The sequence below is a fragment of the Mytilus californianus genome, unplaced genomic scaffold (assembly GCF_021869535.1).
Source record: "Mytilus californianus isolate M0D057914Y unplaced genomic scaffold, xbMytCali1.0.p SCAF_1, whole genome shotgun sequence".
NCBI lineage: Eukaryota > Metazoa > Mollusca > Bivalvia > Mytilida > Mytilidae > Mytilus > Mytilus californianus.
The window spans coordinates 42,885,848-42,909,494 of record NW_026262581.1 but is presented as its reverse complement, the minus strand read 5'-3'; the positions used below and the strand labels follow the sequence as shown (position 1 = coordinate 42,909,494).

Here is a 23,647-nt window from a genome sequence, read left to right as displayed (position 1 = left end):
TTGCTGTTTGCAGTTTCTACCAATCTACATTTCTTTTCGAGATAATTGCACAAAAAACCCGAACATTATTCAAACAATAACACTGGACACTTTTAATTTGCAAAACACTCATTTGCAAATCCGCCGCCGCCTCTCCTTAGAGCTACAGTGTCGTGTAAATAACCAAAATGTGCGGAATTACATGGGATTCAATAAATTCATTGCTTTTCTGCTGTTATTATTATATCTATTTTGTAATTTGATTTAGAAAAACATGGGATTTTCAATATCCCATGGGATAGGGCAAATCCCATGGGATTGACCATTATCCCATGGGATTTTGGTTAAATCCCATAGGATTTTTTGGGATCCCATGGGATAATTGTAGTCCCATGGGATATTTGTTGTCCCATGGGACAAAAAAAATCCCATGGGACTATAATTATCCCATGGGATTTTTAATATCCCATGGGACAAAATAAAATCCTATGATTCAAATTATAAATATACAGTAAATAAATGTGTATGTTACAATGAATTCTGTTTGGTAGTAAATTTTTTTAAGATGAATCTTTTTAGTTGAATATCTTTTTTTTCCTTGGAAATGTTAATGCAATTATATTGTTCTATAACTGTTCAAAACTAAACTTTTAAACAACAAAGCAGATAATGTAAGTATCAATATATGTTTATTTATGAATTCTAGAATACTTTTTTGAAACACAATTTTTTCCCATTTGAAATCAATGAAAACTCTATTAAAAGGCTTAACATACTAGTAGCTTTTTACATAAATCTATTTTTTGTTCAGGATATCCCTCCACCCAAAAAATTAATAGTTTCTTATCATCCAGCATTGTGTGATCGTAATGTATAGTCCACTTTTTTGCCATTCAGCACAGAACATTGTCATTATTGTGGTTTTAATATCTTTAGATATTTAATAGAACTTCAATTCATTGGCTGAGTGATGAAAATAATAACTGATCTGACTTTTGTCTTTGAATTTATTTTGGTCTTGTTTCTGTGTTTTCTCCTTTTATTCTCAGTGATGAATTTCAATCCTTCTGAAAAAGAACCAATAAAATCCGAAGTTATGGATAATAAAAAATTGTTTGCATACATGTAGCAAGAATGATTTTCAATAAAAATAGCTATGCGGTATGGATTTTACTGATTGTTGAAGGTTGTCCAGTGTCATCAGTTGCTAACCTCCTACATCCTTTGGTCTCTGATGGAGAGTTGTCAAATTAGCAATATACCACATCTTCCTATTCTAATATTATATAACAATCAATTTATGTATTCTTCTTTATAACATTTGGGTATTTTCCCCAGTTATATATATATATAGATCAATGTTAAAACTTTAGGCAATTACAATAAAATTCCATTTTTCACAAGAATTTGCAATATATTATACAGAAAGCCAACAATAGAAACAGCACTTCTTTAAGCTTCTGAAGTTCTGAAAGAGTTCCACTTGTGTTTTATTTCAATTAGAAAATACATTGAACTCTTTGGACATGTTGGAAATTATAACATTGATACAAAAATTATATTGGTTTTTTTTTCTTATTTTTGTGTTGTGCGGTTGCTGTCTCATTTTTATATATGGTTATACATATATCCTAAATCTTCTTTTTTTATATACTTAATCATTAATACACAATGTAGTAAAAATGGGATATTTTTTATTTTGATAATTTCAAAACATTATTATTCTATCAAATAACTTATTTCCAAGTTCACAAATCACCAATGTGTCAGATATTAATTTTAAGACATGTATAAACATGATCAACAAGCAGTTGACAGGATGTCATGCAAAAATCTCACTAATATTAAACTTTCACAAAAACTCCATACTCAGCGAGTACTATTAAAGTTCTTAGTACAGGACAAATTCCTAGTACAGGACACAATGCCTGGCAAACACTAGCATGTGTCAATGTCTAGTCAATCATGTAATCAGGCTCAAAATCTTAGTTTGGCACTGAATTTAAAAATTCACCATATAATGAACATGTGTATGAAATTCAACTTCATGGCAAGCTATGTACCTTAACCTAAAACTTTAACCTAAGAATGTACTATAATTTGACATGATGTTCAGTGATCCATAAAATCAGGGTAAAAACAGTAAATGTGGTGTTTAATGTATACACAAGAGTGCACACGCTGAAATGTTGCGCCTTCTTTACTTATCATTGATATCATGTTGATAGTCCTAAATATAAAGCTTTACTACAACTATCACATAAACTCAACATGATCCAAGAAAATGAATTCAAGGTCATATAAACCTGACAAAAAATATATGTACACCTTACAATCATTCAAATTACTAAATTCAGTTGACCTACCTGTATTGCTTATAGTTTCTAAAAAGCAGACTTAACCAAGAAAACTATACATTGACCAATGAACCATGGAAATGAGGTGAAGGTCAGATGAACCATGCCAGGCAGACATGTACAGCTTACAATCCTTCCATACAACACATATAGTTGACCTATTGCTTATAGATTAAGAAAAACAGACCAAAACACAAAAACTTAACACTGAGCAATGAACCGTGAAAATAAGGTCATGGTCAAATTAAACCTGCGGGACTGACATGTACATCATAAAATGTTTCCATACACCAAATATAGTTGACCTATTGCATTTAGTATTAGAAAAAAAGACCAAAACTCAAAATTTAACTTTGACTACTGAACCATGAAAATGAGGTCATGGTCAGATGACACTTGCCAGCTAGACATGTACACCTTACAATCATTCCATACACCAAATATAGTAGACCGATTGCATACAGTATAAGAAAAACAGACCAAAACACAAAAAATTAACTATAACCACTGAACCATGAAAATGAGGTCATGGTCAGATGACACCTGCCAGTTGGTCATGTACACCTTACAGTCCTTCCATACACCGAATATACTAGACCTATTGCTTATAGTATCTGAGATATGGACTTGACCACCAAAACTTAACCTTAAATATAAAAAAGAAGATGTGGTATGATTGCCAATGAGACAACAACTCTCCACAAGAGACCAAATGACACAGAAATTAACAACTATAGGTCACCGTACGGCCTTCAACAATGAGCAAAGCCCATACCGCACAGTCAGCTATAAAAGGCCCCGAAATGACAATGTAAAACAGTTCAAACGAAAAACTAACGGCCTAATTTATGTACAAAAAATGAACTAAAAACAAATATGTAACACATAAACAAACGACAACCACTGAATTACAGGCTCCTGACTTGGGACAGGCACATACATACAGAATGTGGCGGGGTTAAACATGTTAGCGGGATCCAAACCCTCCCCCTATCCTGGGACGGTGGTGTAACAGTACAACATAAGAACGAACAATAATAAAATGCTCTGCTGGGGCGCAGCTTGATACGACCGCAAAGGTCGAACCCTGAACAGTTGGGGCAAGTATAAACACAACATTCAAGCTTGATACAGCTCTGAATTTGGATTGTGATTAAATATTTGACACAACATAGGTTTCTGACACAGAATGAATGTGGTCTAAGAACTTAAAAAATTTTAATTTACCTATTCAAACCATATCATTATTATTTGCTTTTATATATAAATCAATTTAAAATGGAAAATTTTAAAGAAAAAAAAGGAAAAAAAAAATCCCCCCCCCCCCCAAAATTCCTTAACTGTTGGTATCATAACCCCCAAAATCAATCCCAACCTTTCTTTTGTGGTATTGAACCTTATGGTAAAATTTCATAGAGATCCATTCACTTAAACTAAAGTTAGAGTGCGAAAACCAATGTGTCTTCGGACGACGACGACGCCAACGTCATACCAATATACGACCGCAAAATAAAAATCAGTTGAAAGAGGCTTAACTCATCAGATGGATAAAAATACAAGTGGACGTGGCCGGGTACTTGTACATCCAAACAACAAAAAGACACTAAGTACAGATCTGTGAGTACTCGCAGTTACTGACAGCTAGTTAACAAAGCCACTAACAACTAATAAAAAAAATCATGCATCTTAGACTAAGTTCTTGTTCACTGATCCATGAAATGAGGTCTAGGTCAAGTGAAAACTCTCTGACGAGCATGAGGACCTTGCAAGGTACGCACATACCAAATATAGTTATCCTATTACTCATAATATGAGAGAAATTAACATTACAAAAAATCTGCTTTTTTTTTTCAAGTAGTCACTGAACCATGAAAATGAGGTCAAGGACAATGGACATGTTTCAGACAGAATTCGTATCATGAGGCATCTATATACAAAGTATGAAGCATCCAGGTCTTCCATCTTCTAAAATATAAAGCTTTTAGGAAGTTAGCTAACGCCCACGGGGGGGGGGTCTCAACATGGGATTTTGGGTACAGTACAGTTGTGCAGCTGGAATTTAAAAAACACCCCCCATTCATATATTGAATAATTGTGAAATCCCTACCTATACATATATTTCACAGCGAAAATCATATCCCATTAAGTGAAGATAGTTGCACAACAAACTGAAAAATTATGACCCATTGATATATTTCCTCAGTAAAATTGCACCCCATTGATATATTTGATGCATCAAAATAGGGACCCATTCCAGCGGCACATATGTATATACCTTAATATAGGAAGAGACCCCCCGTGCTAACGCCACCGCTGTAGCCGCCACCGGATCACTATCCCTATGTCGAGCTTTCTGTGACAAAAGTTGCAGGCTCAACAAAAATACATGAACATTTTAAAGTACTAAATTTTGAGTATAAACGTGTAAAACCGCAAGTTACTAACTGAAGTTCATGGTGAACTGTAACCAAAAACTTTAAGTGAATAAAATTTAGAGAAAGACAGATGGATGCACAAACACTATCATAACAGAGCATAAAACTTACCAAACAAGATGTTTTACATTTATCCTTCAGAAGCAGGAAAACTGAAGTGTTTCTTTTCTTTCTCTGCCCTCCATGATATAAACTTCAAATTCATTCATGCAAAATATGAAAATCTGCAAAAGTAGGACCTTGTACCGCAGCTTATCCACATTTTGACTTTTGAACCGCTTTGTTCTTTTCATCTTTCTGGCAACCTAAACATAAAAAAAAATGATAAACACATAATTCTGGATTAACTTTGTGTATTTATTTTTGTTGGTACAAACAATTTTTTCCAACTTTAAACTAAATCTGCCTCTGCTTTAAAAAACAACTGAAAACCATGTATTTATCTTAATTGAAAACAATTTCTTGAGTTTTTCTCATTTGTATCACCCTGTTATTATATATAAATTTTATTTGTGTCCCCTTTTAAAAATAGGAATGGTTTAAATTCCTCAATAATCATGATAATTCTAGTCTGTCAATTAAAAATGTATGAATAAATTATTTAACCTGTATACTATTAATATCAATATATTTCATTTTTGATAAAAACTAGGCTCTGTGTTGAAGACCATACCTTGACCTATAATGGTTTACTTTTATAAATTGTGTGACTTGGATGGAGAGTTGTCTCATTGGCACTCATACCACATCTTCCTATATCTATGGGCGAGCAGACATTATACCCTGGAGGTGGTTTTAAAAAAAGCATACGACTTAGATGTACCATAAGCATGGAAAAACAATTCAGCAGTCAGTTTCACAAAAAAACTTACAAATAATATTGATAGTAATTAAGTCATGTACAATACAGTATACTTACGATAAATTGTAAGTTTTTTTTTTGTAAAACCGACTCAAGTATACTTATAATCAATCTTAGTCGTAAGTATTAAGTATTATTCATCTTTTGGATAATTTGTTGGTTTATTTTATGAATATACAGTGGCAGATCCAGATCTTTTCATAAGGGAGGGCCGGCTCCAGTCATGCTTCAGTGATCCCTATATAATCAACCAAATTTTTCTCAAGAAAGCCCCCCTCCCCCCCCCCCCCCCCCCCCGGATCAGCCTATGATATATGTTTATATATCTCTCTGATATGCCATTTCAAATCAAATGTGTATTAAATAAAACTTTACACTAGAAAAGTAATGGATAGTTACTCATTTGGGAAACTTACAAGTTCACAGCATGCCGGTGCCTGTGACTGTGTTCAAAGTAGTGGGTTTTCACCCTCGTTGTATTGCGGAATAACGATTTATGCAAATTGAGAAAAACATCATGTCTGTGGTTGATAATAGTGTGTGTGCATTAATTTAATTTTCTATACCTTCTTATTTAATATTTTTCCAATTTTGAGTACTGACGGCAAGTGTTGTAACCAATGTCTTTGAGACCAATGTGCTATTTACAAGTGCGATCGAGAAATGCAGGGGAAAGAAACTTATCAATTATGTTTATTCTTAAGACAAAACTGAGCCGCCGTAAAAATGAACCGTGTCGAGGAGGTTACTGACACGTAATAGGGCAGAGACATATTTACACATATGTGTATATATGTCTCTGTAATAGGGTCATCCCTCGAGAACATTAACTAGTACATTGATATTTTACTATGCAGTCAGTATCCCCAAAAAAAAGTATGGATGCAAAACGCTTAGTGGTTTCGGCTGACTACTAATACGTGCACTTTGTCTAAAAAATATCCCGGCAGCGTTAAAGTTGAAGTCAGGATCTTGGGGGGGGGGGGGGGGGGGGGGGGGGGTCTTCTTTTTCTGTGTTCTTTATTTTTTTTTTCTATATTTCTACAAACTTACACTTTTTGCTCATTACTCTCTTCCCTTATATTTTAGCATTTCATTATTCTTTAATCTTTATTGTTTGCCCGTTATTCTCTATTCTGTTAACCCCCATCCATACCCTGTTATGTGGACTTAAGCTTTCGGTAGTTTATTTTATCCTATTTCTGTCTAAATACATTATTTATCACAAAACAAAAACTTACTAAATATTTTTTTATGAAGTCCTCACCAGTTGCGGATCCAAAAAATGTCATAAGGAGGCACTAACTGTCATGCATAAAGAGGGGGCCCGCTTCAGTGATTCTCTAAATAATCAACCAATTTTTTTCCAAAAAAGGGGCGGGCCCCCATGCCCTCACCTTAATCCACCTCTAAACCCTTCCCACTTCGTATCCTCGAATTCAGATTCAATATCTCTCTGACTAAAGTAAGTAAGTCACATTTGCTAATATCAGGTTTTTGAATTGAACTGGCGGATAGTTGTTTCATTACCAATCGTACCACATTTCCTTATTTATATATATACGAAAGCTTTATTCATATTTTTTGGTGTATTGATGAATGCGTAAAGATGCAACAATTGTAATACATTTTAAAATACAGCACAAGAGATGCAGATTATATAAAACCAATCTCACTATACAAAGCCTTGATAAAACTTATAAGTCGAAGACATACTGACAAACGCCATGGCAAAAACTTGAAAACGACCAAATGACGTACAACAGTCTATAAAACTTGACTATAGCATTTAAAACACATAAGAAGCACCCAGACAGTCAAACAGAAATTAAAAGAATAAATAATTTGTAAAGATTTTCAACTAGGCCTACAGCTATATTTTCTTATCGTGTAACAGTAGGCTAAACATAGGTTCTGGTATTATGTGATAAGTCATTTTTTCATGCAGACCCAGTTTTATTGATACCTTGAACTTAGTGGTTTTATGCATATCAGCCCAGATTATGTGTGTAATTTTATTGAACAATTCAACAATACACGTTCTAAACAGGTTAAATTCAATTTAAAAATTTACAAATTCAGATCTACTGGCATTCAACACCCAATTACTTACTTGCTGTATATTGCTAACTTTGATTGTATATTGTCAATCCCTCCACATCGTGAATACGCCATGCGAGGTGTTGGATAAGTTTGATACAGGGTGGCGGCTTCGAAGCGTAGAAAAAAATCCAGGTAAATGAAAGTGTAAAATTTTGTTGTTGAAAATTTTAAGTACTAAATTCCTAAATTTGTACTTAACTCCGTTCTACGGGTAACATGGTTGTTTGATATGAAAATAGGATAAAAAGCATCCGGAAAAATTTATTATCACGTTATAAGTATTCGTAAATGGATATGAAAAAACTTAACAAGGAATAAGTATTGGTAAACGGACAGAAAGTCGCAGGACAAAGGTTTAAATTAATTATTTTACAATTGTTTAAATATATGAGAAAAAGTTCTTGACGAATTGACTTTATTTATAGATAAATGTATTTAGTTGAGGAAATGATTAATTCGCCTTCAAATAGTTTTTTTTTATCAATAACTTATAAAAAAGAGACATTTTTGACAGCATGACTTCAGTTAATTACCAAACCACTTTGGCAGATTGTTTTCTTAACAATCATTGTTCATATTAATATTCAAAAATAAATTTTGTTTACAAGTCCGTTTCCTTTTAAAAATGTTTCAGAAAATACTGAAACGTTTTTAAAATTAAGTTTATTCAAAGAAAAAAATATCCCAAAATTGAATCGTGACTTTTTACTTGTTACTTTTTGTTGTACGTTCTAAGTGTCAATCCTAGCAAACACAAATTTGGAAATAAAATCGTAATTACATTGTAATTTTATAGAAGGAAAAAGGGGGGTAAATGAACAAATTATTACTATACACTCACATACTTCTAAAAAGATTTGCATATATAAGCTGTCTATAGATAATGTTAAATTATTTCAGGAGTTTCAATTAATTTAGGAGAAAAAAAAAGATTATAAACAGTTTAGTTTTCAACGCCTACTACTACAAAAAATAGTGATTCTTTTTGTAGATTTGGTACTTCAGTTTCGACTCAAAATTTCCTATTGTAATTGTTAGATGCCAAATATTTAGGAGAAGATTGTATTTGTACTTAATGTAATTGTGGTGATATTGGCGACGCGATTCGTTGTATTATAGCAAGGATTTGTAAAAATCCTTGATTATAGAATGTTCGGCAATAGACGAAAGTAGACAAACCCTATTTAAACGGGGTTTTGATCTCCAAGGACGCCACAGTTTACATCGAATAAGATCTATATTTGTTAACGTTTTCAAATGAAATAACTTGAATTGAAAATTTCCCGACTATGTGAAGATTTCTTATATTTCTAAATGGCTTCAATTATTACATACAAAACGAAAAATTTATCTAACTTTTTTTGTAAAAACAATATTCATGTATTTTTATAATTTTTCCAAGGAAACGTTTTTTTTTTTTGTTTGTTTGCAAAGTTTACTTGTATGTGTTTATAACCATCACCAATCAGTCCTAATTATAAAGATCAAACGTCGTAATCAAAATAATGATTGGTATTGAATATGATCATCGGTCATGCATGACGTATCCCAAATAACTTCTTTAATGTTGGTTTGATTTTATCAAAACCAAAATTATAAGATCAAATATTAAATTATCTATCGAATGTATACCCTCAACGCTCACTAAAACATATATACATGTCCTGAGTGACTTTTTATGTCCTGTCTGCACTCAGGAGGTCCTGAGCGGTTTTTAGACGTACTGTTAATTTATAGGCATATATTTGAAGCTGTTCTTAATTGTGTACATTATCTATAGGTATACATGTATCAGACAAAAAGACTTTCCAATGAACTTAGTTCTAGTTATCTTCGTTCCTAGTCACAGGCACTTGTCTCAGAAAAAAAATGTCCTATATACTTTTAATGTTATATTAAGCAGGGACTTTCTATACTAAGTTAGTATAGAAAGTCCCTGTATTAAGGTATATAGGAAACAAAATTCTGAGACAAGTGCCTGTGGTCCTAGTGTGAAATAAATCCACTGGGAATTGGCCTTTTTAAACACATCTATATATACGTTTTCTCAAGGGTTTGTACATGTAAAGTGAAATTATGTTTACTCAATGCGTAGTTACATTAGTTTATTTGCTACTTTTATCTTCTTTATTTTATATAAAAAAAATTTTTTTTTTTAATATTCACATTTTTTTCTTCGAAAGAATTGTAGTGTTGCATTAGGGAATGGACACAGATACTTAACTACATTTAACGAAAAAAAGTTTGTGTAATGTCATCAATCTGTATTACACACAGACAGGATGTTCTCTAGAAAACTATGATATTTCTAATACATTATACACACCCCAGGGTACACGCACTGTCGTAATGGAAAATTACTGCATGCTTTAATTACCTGTAATCAGCCATGCAACAAATCAGTTGACTGACCATGTCATTACAGTTTTAAAAGTTTTTCCTCAGATCAAAACGGAATATTCATTTCAACTTTAAAATTTAAAACTTTAAAAAGTATACTTTGATATAATTATGACGTAAAAGAATTTTACAATTTAATAATCGGATTTTTCCAAAGATTAAGATACAATTATATTTATTATTCTGGGACTGACAGATATAGCACAGGCACTTGTCTCAGAATTTTTTCCTATATACTTTTATTAAAGTATATAGGATTTTTTTTTCTGAGACAAGTGCATGTGAGATATATACATGCATAAGTCCCAGGCATATATAATTGTAAATCAAAATGATTTACATAATTACTGGGAAATAATATATTGTTTCAGTTATGTTGATGTCACAAATACACATGAATTATTTGATGATGCATGCTGGAATTTCTTATCTAACTGCATGACGGTGACCACAGACATATATATATATATATATCCATTTACTGATTCTTTAATTTCTTGAAAAAAAAAATCAGGAGGGAAGTCAGAGGGAAGTGAAACAAACATTTTAAGCTTTCATTAAAAATTGTTGGGAAAACAATAAAATACGACACTGAGTTTTGAAAAAAAAGTTTATGATTGGTCTTAATTTTTTTTTTTTAATAAAGATAGAAACAATTTTTTGTCCCAAGAAAAAAAAAAACAATGCCCCCTTTTTAGCCAAACCGACACACGCCGATGAATGAAGAATTCCAAGTAGGGTCACAAGGTCACATTTTAAAACTTTTCCAGTCGCCCAGTCTCAAAAAAGCAATTTTGACTGGCATTGTTTTTAGTCGAATTATGTTTTTGCAGGTCAGGTTGCAAAGTGGCAGGTCGGATTTGACATTGTCAAGTTGACAACGGTCCTAAAAAATATCCGAAAAAACGTTGAATCAAACGATATGAACCTACGCAGTTTTATATTATAAGACTGACACACACCAGTGTGCTAACTGTGCTGGGTGAGGTGCTGTAACTTGATATACATGTATCATTAAGTTACAGTACTGTTAGGATTTGCCTGCCTTTTTACAGGGACTTTCTATACTAACTGTTAGTATAGACTGCCCCTGGCTTGAAAGTATGGTTCTCTGCTCATCAACGGGTGCGTGATAAGCAAATCAAATATCTTGTAGCAGTAAAATACCTCCCGGGGGGGGGGGGGAGGGGCACTTCAATACTTAATTGATAGGGGGTGTCGCTGGGGTTCTGTTACCCCACCCTATTCATATAATTTAGATCTTAAAAATGTATACATTTTCATATATTGCGTGGGTAAAATTTTAACCTTTTCCCATATTGGTTGGTTTTCGTGGGGTGTGTTGGAAAAGTGGAATATTTAAGATTCTGTATGTAATGTTTACTTACGGCGAGACTTTCGGCTGTGAAAAAATGACAGGGCTTTTCATATACAAGTAATTGGAACTTTATCGACCTTATCATATATTTCTGATAGTTTTCCCCACCTATTCCCATATTTTCAAGCTGGAAAAAGTGACCTATTCCAGCGGCACGTCCTATCACCTTGTATATAGGAAGTGCCCCCCCCCCCCCCCCCCCCTCCCCCGAGTAAAATACACAATTGTATAATACCTTAATTCAGGAGCACAGTCTGTCTTTACCGTAAATAACTTCGAGAATAATATTTAAGTTTACTTTGCTAATCGATGTTCCTGTAATTCAGATTTAAATTTATTTGTGAGACCCCCGTCACTATTTATAATTCACTCAAAGAAAGGGGTTCTCCGTTACTGGGAAAATACAAGGACGTATTGTGTTAGTTAATCTTATCTAATTCAGGATCAATTTATCGGTTACACTCCCCAATCACCAGTGATTCTTGGTGAACTGACATTCTGAAGGTATACTGTTGACTATCAATTTGCATGATTAGTTACAGATGTCGACTCGGACTACTGCAAAAGACAATAATTCAGTTCACTGATTTAGATTGAATAGTGGTTCGGTTAATCCCCTCTTCCCCAAACAAGTAAGAATTAGGTTACATCTTTTGGTAGTCCAAATAATTATGACGTCTAGCAAGGCTATTTTATTTTTTTATGCCCCCGCCGTAGCGGTGGGGGCATTAAGTTTTACCCTTGTCCGTCTGTACGTACATACGTCCGTACGTCCCAAAATTGGTTTCCGTTCTCTAACTTGAGTCTGCCTCAACCAAATGTAAAAGTAAAAACTTCTACACAATGCTTATTACCACAAAACACAGATCAAGTTTGAATTTTGGCGTCACTTTAACTGTTCTAGAGTTATGCCCCTTTATAAATGGAAAAATTGCAAAATTTTTAGTTTCCGTTCTCTAACTTAAGTTTGCCTCAACCAAATGTTATAAAACTTATACACAATGCTTATTACCACAAAACACAGATCAAATTTTGGTGGCGTCATTTTAACTGTTGTAAATTTTTATTTTCTTCTAAATATCAAGTAATTTTTAAAATTGGAATTATTTTCCTTTGTCCATTATTATAGTTGAATCAACTACAATCAATGCTTTATACAATGCAATGTTTAATTTTGACTTCCACTGATAAAACACAGATCAAGTTGAATTTGGGTAGTGTCACTTTAACCATTATTGAATTATGCCCCTTTATAAATTGAAAGATTGCAAATTTTTAGTTTCCATTCTGTAACTTAAGTTTGCCCCAACCAAACATTATGAAACCTATACCCAATATTCATTACCACAAAACTAAGATCAAGTACAATTTTTTTGTTTCCGTTTTCTAACTTTAGTTTGCCTCAACCAAATGTTATGAAACTTATACACAATGCTTATTACTACATAATACAGATTAAGTACGAAATTTGGTGGCGAAACTTTTACCATTCTTGACTAATGTCCCTTTAAAAACATAAAAATTGCTGAATTTTTCGTTTCTGTTCTCTAACTTTAGTTTGTCTCAACCAAATGTTATAAAACTTATACACAACTGCCGTTCTAGAGTTATGCGTGTTTTCAAATAGAAAAATTGCTGAATTTTTAGTTTCTGTTCTCTACTTAAGTTAGCCTCAACCAAATGTTATGAGACTTACACACAATGCTTATTTCCACAAAACTCAGATCAAGTTCAAATTTGGGTAGCGTCACTTTTACCGTTCTTCAGTTATGTCCCTTTATAATTTTTCTATCTATCTATCTTCATATTTCCGCACTCAGTCACAACTTTGACTATTACGTGCCCAGAATAAAGTTAAAATAGCCTTGCAAGACGTCATAATTATTTGGACTAATCTTTTGGCAAATATGGTCGTACCACAGGGGTTTGTTACAATTTGCTGGGTTTTCTATCCTTACGAACCCTGAAAAACTTACCAGGCCAGGTGATAAAAAATCTGTCTCCCCTTTTTATCCCACCAGAAAAAAGGTTGTCTCCTTACACCTACATGACAAAAACATATACAAATATGGTATCATTGCGAATGTGAGTGCTCTTCAACAGAAACTAAAAAAGTAGAAGTTAACAACTATATAGGTCACCGTACAGATTTCAACAATGGGCTAAAAAGCCAAACTGCGTAATAAGCTACAAAAGGCTAAAATAGATAGACAATATCTGACAAGGGTAGAAATGTTCAGAATGTAGAAAAAAAAATCTACTGTCCATTTGCATCAAAACTGGCAGCTGACTCATAGGAGTTGTTGCCTTAAATACAGATTTTAACCATTTATTTTTTCTTCATATTTCTTGAATTTGCCTTTTTGTCTCGAAAACTGTAATAATTAAAGAGAAACTTAAATCTTATTAAAAAGTTATTGCTTTTCAATGATGATTTTGATCCAGTTTTTGCAAAAACTTGGAAACTTTAAATCTTGGGTAAACTCCTTATATTATACTGCCTGGTCTCGTGGTAGCGTGTTCACCTCACATGCAGAAAGTTGTTTATTTTGAACCCAACCGGGTAAAACCAAAGACTTTAAAGTTGGTATTTCCTGCTTCTCCCCTAAGCACGCAGTATTATTAAGGAGTAAGAGCAAATACTGGTTTGTTCAGAGTCAGAATAATGTGTCAAGGTAAGGTGACATGTCTCTCTGAGAACTAGTGTAAGAGATAAATTGTCTGGTCAGACAAATATAACTAGTATAAAAAGTCCATGGATACAGAATTTACTAATATATTTAGTCCGATGTCAGTAATTTATGTCCCCAGACTAATTTTCCTAGTCCATGACATCACTATTCCTAGGTAAAAATGTCCAGTTTTTCTAATACTGTATGCAACATGTCAAGTATATTTGGTGTATGAAAATTTTTAAGGATGTACATGTTAGTCTGGCATGTTTTATTCGACCTTGACCTCATTTTTATGGTTCATTGCTCAATGTTATTTTATTGTTTTTTGGTCAGTTTTTCTATTTTCTTATTTTCAAATTAGCAATAGGTCAACTATATTTGGTGTATGGAATGATTGTAAGGTGCATATGTCTGACTGAGAAGTTTCATCTTACCTTGACTTTATTTTCATAGTACATTGGACAATGTTTAGTTTTTGTGGTTTTTTTCGGATACTGTAAGCAAAAACATGAATAAGGCCCCTATATTTGGTGAATGGAATGATTGTGAGATGCACATGTCTGTCTGGCATGTTTTATATGACCTTGACTTCATTTTCATGGTTCATTGGTCAATGAAAAGTTTGCATTGTTTTGTCAGTTTATCATATGCTTTAAGCAACAAGTAAATTATATTTGGCGGATGTAACGATTGTAAGGTGTTCATGTCTGTCTGGCAGATTCATATAACCATGATCGCATTTTATGGTTCTTTGGTCAATGCTAAGTTTTCTTGGTTTTTTATACAACCGCAAAAAATTGGTATGACGTTGGCGTTGTCGTCGTCCGAAGACATATTGGTTTTCGCACTCTAAATTTAGTTTAAGTGAATGGATCTCTTTGAAATTTTACCATAAGGACTGATTTTTGGGGTTATGGTACCAACAGTTAAGGAATTAGGGGCCAAAAATAAGCATTTTTGTAACTTCCAGACATAACTTGTGTGTTAGAGTATGGATCTCTCTGACATTGTACCACAAGGTTCCATATCACACAGGGAATGCTGGGATTGATTTTGGGGGTAATTGCCTCAAAATATTAGGAATTAGGGGCCAAAAAAGGGGCAAAAAACAAGCATTTTTCTAGTTTCATGACAATAACTTGTGTGTAAGTGTATGGATCTTTCTGAAATTGTATTACAAGGTTCCATATCACAAAGGGAAAGCTGGAATTGAGTTTGGGGGTAATTGCCCAAAACGTTTAGGAATAAGGGGCCAAAAAGGGGCCAAAAATAAGCATTTTTCTAGTTTCCAGACAATAACTTGTGTTCAAGTCTAAGGATCTCTCTGAAATTGTACTGCAAGGTACCATACCACAAAGGGAAGGCTGGGATTGATTTTGGGGGCAATTGCTTTAAAATTTTAGGAAAAAGGGGCCAAAGAAGGGGCAAAAAACAAGAATTTTTCTAGTTTCATGACAATAACTTGTGTGTAAGTGTATGGATCTTTCTGAAATTGTACTACAAGGTTCCATATCACAAAGGGAAAGCTGGGTTTGAGTTTGGGGGTAATTGCCCTAAACGTTTAGGAATTTGGGGCAAAAAGGGGCCAAAAAAACAAGCATTTTTCTAGTTTCCAGACAATAACTTGTGTATAAGTGTATGGATCTTTCTGAAATTGTACTGCAAGGTACCATACCACAGAGGAAGGCTGGGATTGAGTTTGGGGTGATGAATCATAAGGGGGTTCAAAAAATTTTTGGGGGGGGGATTTTTTTTCCCCCTTTTTTTTTTTTTTTTTCTTTAAAATTTTCCATTTTAAATTGGTTATTTCTGATTTATATATAAAAGCAAATAATAATGATATGGTTTGAATAGGAAAATTAAAATTTTTTAAGTTCTTAGACCACATTCATTCTGTGTCAGAAACCTATGCTGTGTCAAATATTTAATCACAATCCAAATTCAGAGCTGTATCAAGCTTGAATGTTGTGTTTATACTTGCCCCAACTGTTCAGGGTTGGACCTCTGCGGTCGTATCAAGCTGCGCCCAGCGGAGCATTTTATTCATTTTATCAGATATTATAAGCATATGTCTACTTGTTGGTGTGTGGAATGACTGCAAGGTGTCATATAAAAATAAGAAGATGTCTGTCTGCCAAGTTTAATATTACTGAGACCTTATTTTCATAGAATATTGATAATATCAAGCAAAAATGATGAGCAAGACAAGATACAAATGATCCAAAATTGTCAGTTGCCTACTTATTATGTAATAGTAGTTATTGTCATCAAATGATAATGTTTACCCTTTTATGTGTAGGGCAAGAACATTAAAGATAAAGGGAAACTATAAACAAAAGAAATTATCAACAAAAATAGATTTACAGACGTCAACAAAGCCTAAATGGTAAGTCCACTTCTATAAAAGTTATTGCCCTTGAATAATGATTATTATGAAAATAAGATGTGGTATGATAAATGAGAAAACTATCCACCAGAGTTCTATTAAGTGGATGTAAGCAATGCAATTACTTATTAGAGGCCAATGATGACCTGTAAATAATGACAGGCAAAATATGGCAGGGTTGATATAAAAATAAGAAGCGGTACGATTGCCAATGAGACTTTTCTCCAATAGAGATCAAATGACATTAAATTTAACAAAATTAGTTCACTGTACAGCCTTCGACAATGAGCAAACCCTATACTGCATAGTAATCCATAAAAGGCCATGAAATAACAAATGTAAAACAATTCAATAAGGGCATGGCGTCATTTAAAAAGGGCATGGTGTCTATCCATGCTAAACATGCTTGGGGGAAACACCACAAAGGTGAAAGCCAAGTGCCTGATTTTTGCACAAAACAATAAACAAAAAACAAATATGATATATAGCAACAATTGACAACCACTGAATAATAGACCCCTGACTTGGGACAGACACTTACAAAATGTGGCATGGTTTAACATGTTTGCTGGCGCCAAATCCTCCTCTAATTAAGGACAGTGGTGTAAGTGTCAGTTCAATATAAAAACTATAAAATCAGTTTAAAAGGGTTTTTTTCTGCTCTTGGGTCAGGTTATTTTGATACATTCCCGTTTTCATTCTCAATTTTATTAACTCATTAGAATGCAACAAAGCAGAAAAACAGCTACCAAAAACACAGACCGGATGTGGCTGGAAATTTATTCTTTCCCTTTAACAAAAAAGACTCAACATACAGATCTATTAGTACTCGCAGTTACTGACAGCTAATTCAAAGCAAATATCAACTAATAAAATAAACATTTAGTGAGCACCCAACCCACCCCTAACCTGGGACAGTGGTTTTAATAACAGCACAACATTTGAACAAACTGTAAACATTTGTTGCAATTGGCTTAACTCAAAAGACTGCAACAAGGCACAAAAAACAACTAATATGAAAACCATAGACACAAAGCACTGAAATAAGAGTTCTTACAATTTTAAATATTCAAATGAAATTTTTATCAAAATGTACATAAACAAGATAAAATAGCCATTTTATTGCTGTATTTCTCTTCATTTATAATTTTTGAGTTTTGTGTATTTGTAGGTCAGACATCTTGGTTTTCATGATCATCATTCAACAGGTCAATACTGAACAGCAAACTTAAAGTTGATATTTTTCTACATAGTGTGACTTTTTTATTAATTTGAAATGGAATGTGTTTTTTTTTCCTACATAAGAAAGAGGAAATTTCAACATAATGACTATAAACAAAAAGGAGTCATATCATCATGATCATAGATGCTCAAGAACTTAATCATGTAAATGCAACAACGTAATTATCAATTGAAAGAAGGGAGGAATGAAAAAATATATTAGTATTTTGTTGTCCAAATGAACTTGCTTTGTCCACTCATTTAAATTGCTCCATCCAATAAAGATGTACGGAGGAAGATTTTTGAAGAACAGATTGCAAAAATGTTTTGTCTAAGAATTGTAGGAACATTCTAGTGGATGAAATAATTTATTTACTTGACTCTTATATAGTGGACTGAATAATTGTTCATAGCAAGCTGAAACAAGAAAACTAAAACTTAACAGGAAAAGTGTTTATTTTATAAATTTACAAATATAAATGTAATATTATGAACACCACAAAGGAATAAGATTCAAATCGTTTGCATATTCATGTATTGCAATGGAACTATAACAAAGAAAACTTTACCTCATGAAAAGAGTAAACTATTAACTGTGCTTTGTCAATTTATTCAGTCAGAATATGAAATATTTTTTTCAGTTCTATTTTTCATAATAAAACAAAGAAGACAAAGATTTCAAATCAATATTTTTTTCTTTTATTAAGACGTCATAATTTTATTTCAGTTAAAGGATTTTATTTTTTGACTTTAAATATTATTATATTTCCAAAATAATAATAATCTTTATTGTCATATAAACAAATTAAAAACATGTTTGTGACAAAATGAAAAAAACCAAAATACACTCATATATATATTATAAACTTTTTACTACCAAACAGAATTCATTGTAACATACACATTACTGTATATTTATAATTTGAATTCCATAGGATTTTATTTTGTCCCATGGGATATTGAAAATCCCATGGGATAATTATAGTCCCATGGGATTTTTTTTGTCCCATGGGACAACAAATATCCCATGGGACTACAATTATCCCATGGGATCCAAAAAAATCCTATGGGATTTAACCAAAATCCCATGGGATAATGGTCAATCCCATGGGATTTGCCCTATCCCATGGGATATTGAAAATCCCATGTTTTTCTAAATCAAATTACAAAATATATATAATAATAACAGCAGAAAAGCAATGAAATTATTGAATCCCATGTTATTCCGCACATTTTGGTTATTTACACGACACTGTAGGTCTAAGGAGAGGCGGCGGCGGATTTGCAAATGAGTGTTTTGCAAATTAAAAGTGTCCAGTGTTCAATAGTCATGTCCTGGCTAGTTTACAGTTGCTACCTATTAGAGTTTTCGTGATAATAGGCAAATACATGAAAATTAGTCAAAACTTGTCATTTTTAAAAAGGCAATTACGCCTAAAGCAGTTTTGGAATGGTTTCAGTTATTTGGCTTTATCGTAGATCTTTTATTACCCTTTTAGAATATAGCAAAGTACTCTCGACCAATGAAATTGTAGGATTGGATGCCTCTTAATTGTGAAGAATGAATGTAAATCATGTTCTTAGTAAGGGATTATCCTATTATTTGGGTCTATTTACAGTTCAAAACAAAGAGTTTCTATAAATGAGTTACAACTGCCCTGAAGCACATTTATCAGATTGAAAGAATTTATCACAGAGTGATTGAAACTGACTAAAAGTTGAATTGTGAAACAAACTAAAATCTCAAAATAAGTTGAAGTTCACTGGTGCAGTAAAATTGGTACCGTGAATGTTATTATGAAAATATTAATAACTTCAAATTACTATAAAATTAAACAATACCAAAGCAATGCAAAAAAAAAAAGGAAAAAAATCTTTCAGATAAAAAATAACCTAAATCTTTAGCTTTCCAAAACTTTGATTACTTGATCAGCAGTTGGGGAGAATAGTTATTTCCAATACATGTATTCCGATAAAAAAAAAACAGGAATTTAGTTTTGAACATATTAAAAACTCTTTTAAGGGCATTATTTTTGAACATTTTCCTGACATAATGAAACAGTATTTGATGTAAAAAGCCGGACCAAATTATTGGCTGTGAAATAAAATTTAGTTGTTACTCAAATGTATTAATTGATTTAAACTGTAAATAAAAAAAGGATAATTCCTCACTAAAATATTACATGATTTACATTCATACTCACAATCAGGAAACATACAATTCCTACCTTTTCTTTCTACTGTTGTGTCACCTAATATCTATAACGCATTTTTTTAAAAATATTTCCGTAATAGTTATACACCGAGGGATAGGTGTGTCTGGATAAGAAACCCCGTCGGCCGGAGGCCGGAGGGGTTTCTTATCCAGACACGCCGTATCCCGAGGTGTATAACTAACTTACACCCCATTCTAAACCCTATATTTGTTAACATTGATTATTAAATGAAAAAAAAACTATAGCATATTTATTGACAATATCAATATTTTTTTTATTACATGAAACCCCACTAGTAACCTTTTTTTGGTTATCTTCGTTCAAACTTTGACAAGTGAGTGTATTTTTACAAATGTCAAAGTTGTTTTGCATATTCCCGTTAAATCTATGTGCTAATATGGATCAGGAGGTCAAGGTTGACGTGTTTCGTGTATTCTTATTACAAACAAAACATACACCATGCTGCTGGTATACAGTTGTTAATATGGACGGGTATAAGACGGACGACATTTTGTGGCAAGCGTTGGATTTGGTAGAAGAGACTAAAGATAAAGGCAATATTATAACCCAAAGTACTTACCTGTATCAGTTTAATAAAGGTAATCATAACTGTATTTTATATCTTACGATTTTATCAAAAACAACCCCCCCCCTCCCCACTCTTCTCGAGAATAAACAAACATTCATATTCGAACATGCTAAGGGATAGGTGTGTTTGCATTAAAAACCCGACTACCAGACACGCTCAACATACAATATTTAATATAGAGGAACTCACTTTTTGGGGGCAATCAGGGGCTGATCCCGGGGGTTCATAACTAAAAAGAAAAAGGGGGGGGGTCCAACCATTCAAATGCATTGATCTTTTCAATAAAAGTCGGGTCCAACCCGCGGAACCCCCAACCCCGGATCGGCCACTGGATAAACGGGGGGGGTGGGGGGGGGGGGGGTCCGGTAGTTAGAATCCCCATTTTTTTTTTACAGATCAATGCTTTAGAATAGAGACACATGACTGTGATAAAAAAAAATTACCTTCAAGCAAAAGAGTATTTTAATAAAGGATTATTTTTGTATTCCATATAGATGCCTATTGGAATTTCCTAAAATGTGTTTTTTAATATCATGAAACAATTTGTAGTGAACACTATTAGTAATGTCTTATATTCATGCTATTTAAAAAATAATCAATTTCTATTGTTACGAATAACAATGGACTTTGTTTGCGGGATGTAGAAGCAGGGGTTTCCAGAAACCCCGCTCGTCACACCCTGTGGTCAAAATCCATTGTTATTCGCAACAATAGATCTATTCAATTTACACTTGTTTCAGAAATAGAAACTATGAAGTATAACAATAGAACTGGGGTGTAACAAATGATAAGAAAGTCCTCACATCACTAAAACTAATCCATAAATGACATGCCGAAAAAGGAAGTCATGCATCAATTATAAACATTGCACTGACAATGAAACTAATTGATAGATCATTTGAGCCTTGAGCACTTTACAATATTCTAAGTTTGTAAGAGAATGATAATCCCTTACTTCATGATAAGTACTCGCTAACGCTCGTACTTATTCATGAAGAAAGGGATTATCATTCTCTTACATATACGTTTATGACCGACGACGGATTAAGGACTACGACGAACGTCACTTAATGGGAAATCTAACATGAGCTGTTAGACCAGATGCGCTAAAAAATAAACAAGATTTATGTAATGAAAAAAAATAGATAAAGAAATAAAGAAGAAAAATAAAAGTACATCATACATAGAACTGTCCAAAACAGGTCTATAATTAAAACTGCCAGTATATGCTGTAAGGCAGAAATGTCAGAATCAATTCTTGAGTACAACTTTCCAAAATTGTTTTAGGGTAAAACTTTTGAAAACTGTTCTAGAATAGAACTGCCTATACCTATTCTAGGGTAGAACTGTCAAAAACTGTTCTAGGTAAGATGTCCAAAACTGCTCTAGGATAGATCTGCCCAGAAATGACTATATTGTCATGTGTTGTATATCATATTTGTTTTTTGTTTATTAATTGTTGGGGCCTCGGTAGCCGAGTGGTCTAAGTAGTCGAACTATTATATCACTAGCCTGTCAACACTGAGGTTGTACTCGACTTCAATCTTAATTGACTAGGATTGTTAGTTTTCCTACCGAATGTCGATGGTACTCTTCGGTCACAAGGGCTTCCTCCATTAATAAAAACTGATAGCAACGAATTAGCACAACAGTGCTGAAATTGGTGTTAAACAACAATCATTCGATCAATAAATCGTTTATCATTTTGTAAATAAATCAGGGCGTTATTTTTCTTGTTTAAATTGTTTTACATTTGTCATTTTGGGGCCTTTTATAGTTTACTATGCGATATGGGTTTTGCTCATTGTTAAAGGCTGTGCAGTGACCTATAGTTGTTAACTTCTATGTAATATGGTCTCCGGTGTAGAGTTGTCTCATTGGCAATCATACCACAATTTCTTGTTTTCATATTATAATTGTGTACGGCAGACGCGCGTTTCGTCTTAACAAGATTAATCATCGATGTTCGAATCAAAATGATTAAAAGGCAAAATCAAGTAAGAAGTTAAAGAACATTGAGGATCAAAATGCCGATAAGTATTTTGATGAATTCAAAGATTTTAAAATTAAATTCATTCAAATGACCGTATCGATGATATCTAATGTCAGCACAGAAGTGCTGACTCCTGGGCTGGTGATTTCCTCGGAAACTAAAAATCCACCAGCATTGGAATCGACCCAGTAGTTGCGAAAACTCAACTTATAGATACCAAGTTTATAATTTTGTAAACCATAAGCGCTTTTTTGTTAACAAGACTCATCAGTGACGCTCGAATCAAAATAGCTAAACGGCTTAATCAAGTAAGAAGAAGAAAAGCACTGAGGACCAAAATTACCGAAAAGTTTTGCCAATACGGATAAGGTTATGTATGCCTGATGGAAGAAAAGCCCAATTGTTTCGACTGATATAAATATGTATTTTTTGGTAAAAGTTTATACAAATGACCATAACGAAGTCACCACAGAAGAACTGACTACTAGGCTGGTGATACTCTCGGGGACTGTCCAAAAGAACTGTCCAAAAATGTTCTAGGGTAAAAACCGCTAATGACAGAAACTGTTCAAAGGGTGTCAGGAGAACGATTTAATTGACTATTGTAGAACAGTTCTCCTGACATGTTTAAAAAAAAAAGGTATATAGCTGATCCTTACTGTATAAACGTCTTGGATATTTCGAAAACCAGGACCTAAAGCATTTACCTATGTTAATGTATGTACAGAATTGAAATACAAAAAAATTATTGAATTATAAATTAAACACAGATCACGTTTCAACGCGATTTTTACATAGGTCTGGCAATGCTCTACTCTATTGTTCTGTGCAGCTGTATATGAAAGAGGACAGTGCTTAATTTAAGGCTCATGTAAGAAAAACTGGTCAGTAAAACAACAGTCTAGCTAATTATTCAGGACAAACTTTTATCAATCGGTGAAAGAAGATGGGTGTCCAAATACCGATAACTTGTACAAAAGTTTATAAAAAATTATAATTTGTACAAAATTACAACTTGTACTTAACTTACATATAATAAAAATAATAAATAAC

At 33.1% G+C, this 23,647-nt stretch overlaps 1 protein-coding gene and 2 long non-coding RNA genes across 7 annotated transcripts in view; 1 reads left to right on the top strand and 2 right to left on the bottom strand.

The window, feature by feature from the left end:
- The window catches only part of LOC127702642 (uncharacterized), a 48,344-nt gene that overhangs the window by 1,399 nt on the left and 23,298 nt on the right, over window positions 1-23,647 (bottom strand). The gene's annotated exons all lie outside the window — the stretch shown is intronic.
- Window positions 650-5,055, bottom strand: LOC127703274 (uncharacterized). The gene is made up of 2 exons (XR_007982889.1): window positions 4,883-5,055; window positions 650-1,046 (listed from the first exon to the last, which is right to left on the bottom strand). It is a non-coding gene; the product is annotated as an uncharacterized LOC127703274 (long non-coding RNA).
- Window positions 12,022-18,682, top strand: LOC127703463 (uncharacterized). 2 transcript variants are annotated; one of them, XR_007982990.1, is made up of 3 exons: window positions 12,022-12,146; window positions 16,489-16,575; window positions 17,747-18,682. It is a non-coding gene; the product is annotated as an uncharacterized LOC127703463 (long non-coding RNA). The 2 variants fall into 2 exon arrangements; XR_007982989.1 differs by lacking the exon at window positions 12,022-12,146 and having other exon boundaries at window positions 15,943-16,575.